We start from the raw sequence: 9158 nt of genomic DNA on the forward strand, positions 1-9158 counted from the left end.
AGGTATACTAAATTTCAGCTTCAAAGGCATCGCCTTAAATTTGCAATTAGGAGGCGCAGGCCTTTCAAGAGGCGTTCGAAAATTCTGCGTCTCTTCGTGAAACAGTCACTGTCTCGAAACACCTGCGCCACTTCTCGCTCTTTCGTTTGCTGTCCGGAGACGTTATATTGTTCCATCTCTTTCGACGGCATGTTCTCCTGTTACAAAGCTCAATTTTGTGTATTCTCGATATTTTCGCTAGATTTTGGCCAATATATCAGGAGAACATGAAGTGGAAAGAGGTATACTAAATTTCAGCTTCAAAGGCATCGCCTTAAAGTTGCAATTAAGAGGCGCAGGCCTTTCAAGAGGCTTTCGAAAATTCTGCGTCTCTTCGTGAAACAGTCACTGTCTCGAAACATCTGCGCCACATCTCGCTCTTTGATTTGTTCTCCGGAGACGTTACTTTGTGCCATCTCTATCGACGGCATGTTCTCCTGTTACAAAGCCCAATTTTGTGTATTCGGAAAATTTTCGCCAGATTTTGGCCAATATATGAGGAGAACATGAAGTGGAAAGCGGTATACTAAATTTCAGCTTGCAAGGCATCGCCTTTAAGTTGCAATTAAGAGGCGCAGGCCTTTCAAGAGGCATTCGAAAATTCTGCGTCTCTTCGTTAAACAGTCACTGTCTCGAAACACTTGCGCCACTTCTCGCTCTTTGATTTGCTCTCCGGAGACGTTACTTTGTGCCATCTCTTTCGACAGCATGTTCTCCTGTTACAAAGCCCAATTCTGCGCATTCTGAAAATTTTCGCCAGATTTTGGCCAATATATCAGGAGAACATGAAGTCGAAAGAGGTATACTAAATTTCAGCTTCAAAGGCATCGCCTTAAAGTTGCAAATAAGAGGGGCAGGCCTTTCAAGAGGCGTTCGAAAATTCTGCGTGCCTTCGTTAAACAGTCACTGTCTCGAAACATCTGCGCCACATCTCGCTCTTTGATTTGCTCTCCGGAGACGTTACATTGTGCCATCTCTTTCGACGGCATGTTCTCCTGTTACAAAGCCCAATTTTGTGCATTCGGAAAATTTTCGCCAGATTTTGGCCAATAAATCAGGAGAAAATGAAGCGGAAAGAGGTATACTAAATTTCAGCTTCAAAGGCATCGCTTAAAAGTATCAAATAAGAGGCGCAGGCCTTTCAAGAGGCGTTCGAAAATTGTGCGACTCTTCGTTAAGCAGTCACTGTCTCGAAACACCTGCGCCACTTCTCGCTCTTTGATTTGCTCTCCGGAGACGTTACTTTGTGCCATCTCTTTCGACGGCATGTTCTCCTGTTACAAAGCCCAATTCTGTGCATTCTGAAAATTTTCGCCAGATTTTGGCCAATATATCAAGAGAACATGAAGTGGATAGAGGTATACTAAATTTCAGCTTCAAAGGCATCGCCTTAAAGTTGCAAATAAGAGGCGCAGGCCTTTCAAGAGGCGTTCGAAAATTCTGCGTCTCTTCGTTAATCAGTCACTGTCTCGAAACATCTGCGCTACATCTCGCTCTTTGATTTGCTCTCCGGAGACGTTACTTTGTGCCATCTCTTTCGACGGCATGTTCTCCTGTTACAAAGCCCAATTCTGTGCATTCTGAAAATTTTCGCCAGATTTTGGCCAATATATCAGGAGAACATGAAGTGGATAGAGGTATACTAAATTTCAGCTTCAAAGGCATCGCCTTAAAGTTGCAATTAAGAGGCGCAGGCCTTTCAAGAGGCTTTCGAAAATTCTGCGTCTCTTCGTGAAACAGTCACTGTCTCGAAACACCTGCGCCACTTCTCGCTCTTTCGTTTGCTGTCCGGAGACGTTATATTGTTCCATCTCTTTCGACGGCATGTTCTCCTGTTACAAAGCTCAATTTTGTGTATTCTCGATATTTTCGCTAGATTTTGGCCAATATATCAGGAGAACATGAAGTGGAAAGAGGTATACTAAATTTCAGCTTCAAAGGCATCGCCTTAAAGTTGCAATTAAGAGGCGCAGGCCTTTCAAGAGGCTTTCGAAAATTCTGCGTCTCTTCGTGAAACAGTCACTGTCTCGAAACATCTGCGCCACATCTCGCTCTTTGATTTGTTCTCCGGAGACGTTACTTTGTGCCATCTCTATCGACGGCATGTTCTCCTGTTACAAAGCCCAATTTTGTGCATTCGGAAAATTTTCGCCAGATTTTGGCCAATATATGAGGAGAACATGAAGTGGAAAGCGGTATACTAAATTTCAGCTTCAAAGGCATCGCCTTTAAGTTGCAATTAAGAGGCGCAGGCCTTTCAAGAGGCATTCGAAAATTCTGCGTCTCTTCGTTAAACAGTCACTGTCTCGAAACACTTGCGCCACTTCTCGCTCTTTGATTTGCTCTCCGGAGACGTTACTTTGTGCCATCTCTTTCGACAGCATGTTCTCCTGTTACAAAGCCCAATTCTGCGCATTCTGAAAATTTTCGCCAGATTTTGGCCAATATATCAGGAGAACATGAAGTCGAAAGAGGTATACTAAATTTCAGCTTCAAAGGCATCGCCTTAAAGTTGCAAATAAGAGGGGCAGGCCTTTCAAGAGGCGTTCGAAAATTCTGCGTGCCTTCGTTAAACAGTCACTGTCTCGAAACATCTGCGCCACATCTCGCTCTTTGATTTGCTCTCCGGAGACGTTACATTGTGCCATCTCTTTCGACGGCATGTTCTCCTGTTACAAAGCCCAATTTTGTGCATTCGGAAAATTTTCGCCAGATTTTGGCCAATAAATCAGGAGAAAATGAAGCGGAAAGAGGTATACTAAATTTCAGCTTCAAAGGCATCGCTTAAAAGTATCAAATAAGAGGCGCAGGCCTTTCAAGAGGCGTTCGAAAATTGTGCGACTCTTCGTTAAGCAGTCACTGTCTCGAAACACCTGCGCCACTTCTCGCTCTTTGATTTGCTCTCCGGAGACGTTACTTTGTGCCATCTCTTTCGACGGCATGTTCTCCTGTTACAAAGCCCAATTCTGTGCATTCTGAAAATTTTCGCCAGATTTTGGCCAATATATCAAGAGAACATGAAGTGGATAGAGGTATACTAAATTTCAGCTTCAAAGGCATCGCCTTAAAGTTGCAAATAAGAGGCGCAGGCCTTTCAAGAGGCGTTCGAAAATTCTGCGTCTCTTCGTTAATCAGTCACTGTCTCGAAACATCTGCGCTACATCTCGCTCTTTGATTTGCTCTCCGGAGACGTTACTTTGTGCCATCTCTTTCGACGGCATGTTCTCCTGTTACAAAGCCCAATTCTGTGCATTCTGAAAATTTTCGCCAGATTTTGGCCAATATATCAGGAGAACATGAAGTGGAAAGAGGTATACTAAATTTCAGCTTCAAAGGCATCGCCTTAAAGTTGCAATTAAGAGGCGCAGGCCTTTCAAGAGGCGTTCGAAAATTCTGCGTCTCTTCGTTAAACAGTCACTGTCTCGAAACACTTGCGCCACTTCTCGCTCTTTGATTTGCTCTCCGGAGACGTTACTTTGTGCCATCTCTTTCGACGGCATGTTCTCCTGTTACAAAGCCCAATTCTGTGCATTCTGAAAATTTTCGCCAGATTTTGGCCAATATATCAGGAGAACATGAAGTGGATAGAGGTATACTAAATTTCAGCTTCAAAGGCATCGCCTTAAAGTTGCAATTAAGAGGCGCAGGCCTTTCAAGAGGCTTTCGAAAATTCTGCGTCTCTTCGTGAAACAGTCACTGTCTCGAAACACCTGCGCCACTTCTTGCTCTTTCGTTTGCTGTCCGGAGACGTTATATTGTTCCATCTCTTTCGACGGCATGTTCTCCTGTTACAAAGCTCAATTTTGTGTATTCTCGATATTTTCGCTAGATTTTGGCCAATATATCAGGAGAACATGAAGTGGAAAGAGGTATACTAAATTTCAGCTTCAAAGGCATCGCCTTAAAGTTGCAATTAAGAGGCGCAGGCCTTTCAAGAGGCTTTCGAAAATTCTGCGTCTCTTCGTGAAACAGTCACTGTCTCGAAACACCTGCGCCACTTCTCGCTCCTTCGTTTGCTGTCCGGAGACGTTATATTGTTCCATCTCTTTCGACGGCATGTTCTCCTGTTACAAAGCTCAATTTTGTGTATTCTCGATATTTTCGCCAGATTTTGGCCAATAAATCAGGAGAAAATGAAGTGGAAACAGGTATACTAAATTTCAGCTTCAAAGGCATCGCCTTAAAGTTGCAATTAAGAGGCGCAGGCCTTTCAAGAGGCTTTCGAAAATTCTGCGTCTCTTCGTGAAACAGTCACTGTCTCGAAACACCTGCGCCACTTCTCGCTCCTTCGTTTGCTGTCCGGAGACGTTATATTGTTCCATCTCTTTCGACGGCATGTTCTCCTGTTACAAAGCTCAATTTTGTGTATTCTCGATATTTTCGCCAGATTTTGGCCAATATATCAGGAGAAAATGAAGTGGAAAGAGGTATACTAAATTTCAGCTTCAAAGGCATCGCCTTAAAGTTGCAAATAAGAGGCGCAGGCCTTTCTAGAGTCGTTCGAAAATTCTGCGTTTCTTCGTTAAACAGTCACTGTCTCGAAACATCTGCGCCACATCTCGCACTTTGAATTGCTCTCCGGAGACGTTACTTTGTGCCATCTCTTTCGACGGCATGTTCTTCTGTTACAAAGCCCAATTTTGTGCATTCGGAAAATTTTCGCCAGATTTTGGCCAATATATCAGGAGAACATGAAGTGGAAAGAGGTATACTAAATTTCAGCTTCAAAGGCATCGCCTTAAAGTTGCAAATAAGAGGGGCAGGCCTTTCAAGAGGCGTTCGAAAATTCTGCGTCTCTTCGTGAAACAGTCACTGTCTCGAAACATCTGCGCCACTTCTCGCTTTTTGATTTGCTCTCCGGAGACGTTACTTTGTGCCATCCTATTTTTTCTCTATTTATTTACCTCTTTTGCTTTCTCTATTTATTTACCTATTTTTTCTCTATTGATTTACCTCTTTTGTTTTCTCTATTTATTTACCTATTTTTTCTCTAGTTATTTACCTATTTTTTTCTCTAATTTATTTACCTCTTTTGTTTTCTCTATTTATTTACCTATTTTTCTCTAGATAATTTACCTATTTTTCTCTATTTATTTACCTATTTTTTCTCTATTTATTTTCCAATTTTTTCTCTATTCATTTACTTTTTTCTATTTATTTACCTCTTTCTTTCTCTAATTTATACACCTATATTTTCTCTACTTCATTACCTATTTTTCTCTATTTATTTGCCTATTTTCTTCTCTAAATTTTTTACCTATTTTTGTCTATTTATTTACCTATTTTCTGTATTTATTTACCTCGTTTGTATTCTCTACTTCATTACCTATTTTTCACTATTTCTTTATCTATTTTTTTCTCTAATTTATTTACAAATTTTTTCTCTGTTTATTTACCAATTTTTTCGTCTAATTTATTTATCTATTTTTTCTCTAATTTATTTACCTATTTTTCTCTATTTATTTATCTATTTTTTTCTCTAATTTATTTACCTATTTTTTCTCTATTTATTTACCTCCTTTGTTTTCTCTCTTTATTTACCTTTTTTTCCCTCTATTTATTTACCTATTTTGTTTTCTCTATTTATTTACCTATTTTTCTCTAGATAATTTACCTATTTTTTCTCTATTTATTTACCTGTTTTTTCTCTATTTATTTTCCAATTTTTTCCCTATTCATTTACTTTTTTCTATTTATTTACCTCTATCTTTCTCTAATTTATACACCTATATTTTCTCTATTTATTTACCTATTGTATCTCTAGTTATTTACCTATATTTTCTCTCATTTATTTTCCTATTTTTTCTCTGTTTATTTACCTATTCTTTCCTCAAATTTATATACCCATTTTTTTATTTACCTTTTTTCCTTTGGTTTATGTAGCTATTTATCTATATTTATACACCTATTTTTTCTCTAGATAATTTACCTATTTTTTCTCTAATTTATTTACCTATTTTTTTCTCTAGTTTATTTACCTATTTTTTATTTACCTTTTTTTCTTTGATTTATTTAGCTACTTATCTATATTTATACACCTATTTTTTTCTATATAATTTAGCTATTTTTTCTCTATTTATTTTCCTATTTTTCTCTATTTATTTACCTCTTTTGTTTTCTCTACTTATTTACCTATTTTTCTCTGTTTATTTACCTATTTTTTCCTCTAATTTATTTATCTATTTTTTTCTCTAATTTATTTACCTATTTTCTCTGTTTATTTACCTATTTTTCCTGTAATTTATTTATCTATTTTTTTCTCTAATTTATTTACCTATTTTTTCTCTATTTATTTATCTATTTTTTTCTCTAATTTATTTACCTATTTTTTCTCTAATTTATTTACCTATTTTTTCTCTATTTATTTATCTATTTTTTCTGTATTTATTTACCTACTTTGTTTTCTGTACTTCATTACCTATTTTTCTCTATTTATTTGCCTATTTTCTTCTCTAAATTTTTTACCTATTTTTGTCTATTTATTTACCTATTTTCTGTATTTATTTACCTCGTTTGTATTCTCTACTTCATTACCTATTTTTCACTATTTCTTTATCTATTTTTTTCTCTAATTTATTTACAAATTTTTTCTCTGTTTATTTACCTATTTTTTCCTCTAATTTATTTATCTATTTTTTTCTCTAATTTATTTACCTATTTTTTCTCTATTTATTTATCTATTTTTTTCTCTAATTTATTTACCTATTTTTTCTCTATTTATTTACCTCCTTTGTTTTCTCTCTTTATTTACCTTTTTTTCCCTCTATTTATTTACCTATTTTGTTTTCTCTATTTATTTACCTATTTTTCTCTAGATAATTTACCTATTTTTTCTCTATTTATTTACCTCTTTTTTCTCTATTTATTTTCCAATTTTTTCCCTATTCATTTACTTTTTTCTATTTATTTACCTCTATCTTTCTCTAATTTATACACCTATATTTTCTCTATTTATTTACCTATTGTTTCTCTAGTTATTTACCTATATTTTCTCTCATTTATTTTCCTATTTTTTCTCTAGATAATTTACCTATTTTTTCTCTATTTATTTACCTGTTTTTTCTCTATTTATTTTCGAATTTTTTCTCTATTCATTTACTTTTTTCTATTTATTTACCTCTATCTTTCTCTAATTTATACACCTATATTTTCTCTATTTATTTACCTATTTTTCTCTATTTATTTACCTATTGTTTCTCTAGTCATTTACCTATATTTTCTCTCATTTATTTTCCTATTTTTTCTCTGTTTATTTACCTATTTTTCCATTAATTTATTTACCTATTTTTTTATTTACCTTTTTTCCCTTGATTTATGTAGCTATTTATCTATATTTATACACCTATTTTTTCTCTAGATAATTTACCTATTTTTTCTCTAATTTATTTACCTATTTTTTTCTCTAGTTTATTTACCTATTTTTTTATTTACCTTTTTTCTTTGATTTATTTAGCTACTTTTCTATATTTATACACCTATTTTTTCTCTAGATAATTTACCTATTTTTCTCTATTTATTTTCCTATTTTTCTCTATTTATTTACCTGTTTTTTCTCTATTTATTTTCCAATTTTTTCCCTATTCATTTACTTTTTTCTATTTATTTACCTCTATCTTTCTCTAATTTATACACCTATATTTTCTCTATTTATTTACCTATTGTATCTCTAGTTATTTACCTATATTTTCTCTCATTTATTTTCCTATTTTTTCTCTGTTTATTTACCTATTTTTTCCTCTAATTTATATACCTATTTTTTTATTTACCTTTTTTCCTTTGGTTTATGTAGCTATTTATCTATATTTATACACCTATTTTTTCTCTAGATAATTTACCTATTTTTTCTCTAATTTATTTACCTATTTTTTTCTCTAGTTTATTTACCTATTTTTTATTTACCTTTTTTTCTTTGATTTATTTAGCTACTTATCTATATTTATACACCTATTTTTTCTCTAGATAATTTACCTCTTTTTTTCTATTTATTTTCCTATTTTTCTCTATTTATTTACCTGTTTTGTTTTCTCTATTTATTTACCTATTTTTCTCTAGTTATTTACCTATTTTTTCCTCTAATTTATTTACCTATTTTTTTATTTACCTTTTTTTCTTTGATTTATTTAGCTATTTATCTCTATTTATACACCTATTTTTTTCTATATAATTTAGCTATTTTTTCTCTATTTATTTTCCTATTTTTCTCTATTTATTTACCTCTTTTGTTTTCTCTACTTATTTACCTATTTTTCTCTGTTTATTTACCTATTTTTTCCTCTAATTTATTTATCTATTTTTTTCTCTAATTTATTTACCTATTTTCTCTGTTTATTTACCTATTTTTTCCTCTAATTTATTTATCTATTTTTTTCTCTAATTTATTTACCTATTTTTTCTCTATTTATTTATCTATTTTTTTCTCTAATTTATTTACCTATTTTTTCTCTAATTTATTTACCTATTTTTTCTCTATTTATTTATCTATTTTTTCTGTATTTATTTACCTACTTTGTTTTCTGTACTTCATTACCTATTTTTCTCTATTTATTTGCCTATTTTCTTCTCTAAATTTTTTACCTATTTTTGTCTATTTATTTACCTATTTTCTGTATTTATTTACCTCGTTTGTATTCTCTACTTCATTACCTATTTTTCACTATTTCTTTATCTATTTTTTTCTCTAATTTATTTACAAATTTTTTCTCTGTTTATTTACCTATTTTTTCCTCTAATTTATTTATCTATTTTTTTCTCTAATTTATTTACCTATTTTTTCTCTATTTATTTATCTATTTTTTTCTCTAATTTATTTACCTATTTTTTCTCTATTTATTTACCTCCTTTGTTTTCTCTCTTTATTTACCTTTTTTTCCCTCTATTTATTTACCTATTTTGTTTTCTCTATTTATTTACCTATTTTTCTCTAGATAATTTACCTATTTTTTCTCTATTTATTTACCTGTTTTTTCTCTATTTATTTTCCAATTTTTTCCCTATTCATTTCCTTTTTTCTATTTATTTACCTCTATCTTTCTCTAATTTATACACCTATATTTTCTCTATTTATTTACCTATTGTTTCTCTAGTTATTTACCTATATTTTCTCTCATTTATTTTCCTAT

The sequence above is a fragment of the Andrena cerasifolii genome, unplaced genomic scaffold (genome assembly GCF_050908995.1).
Source record: "Andrena cerasifolii isolate SP2316 unplaced genomic scaffold, iyAndCera1_principal scaffold0529, whole genome shotgun sequence".
NCBI classification, from domain to species: Eukaryota; Metazoa; Arthropoda; class Insecta; order Hymenoptera; family Andrenidae; genus Andrena; species Andrena cerasifolii.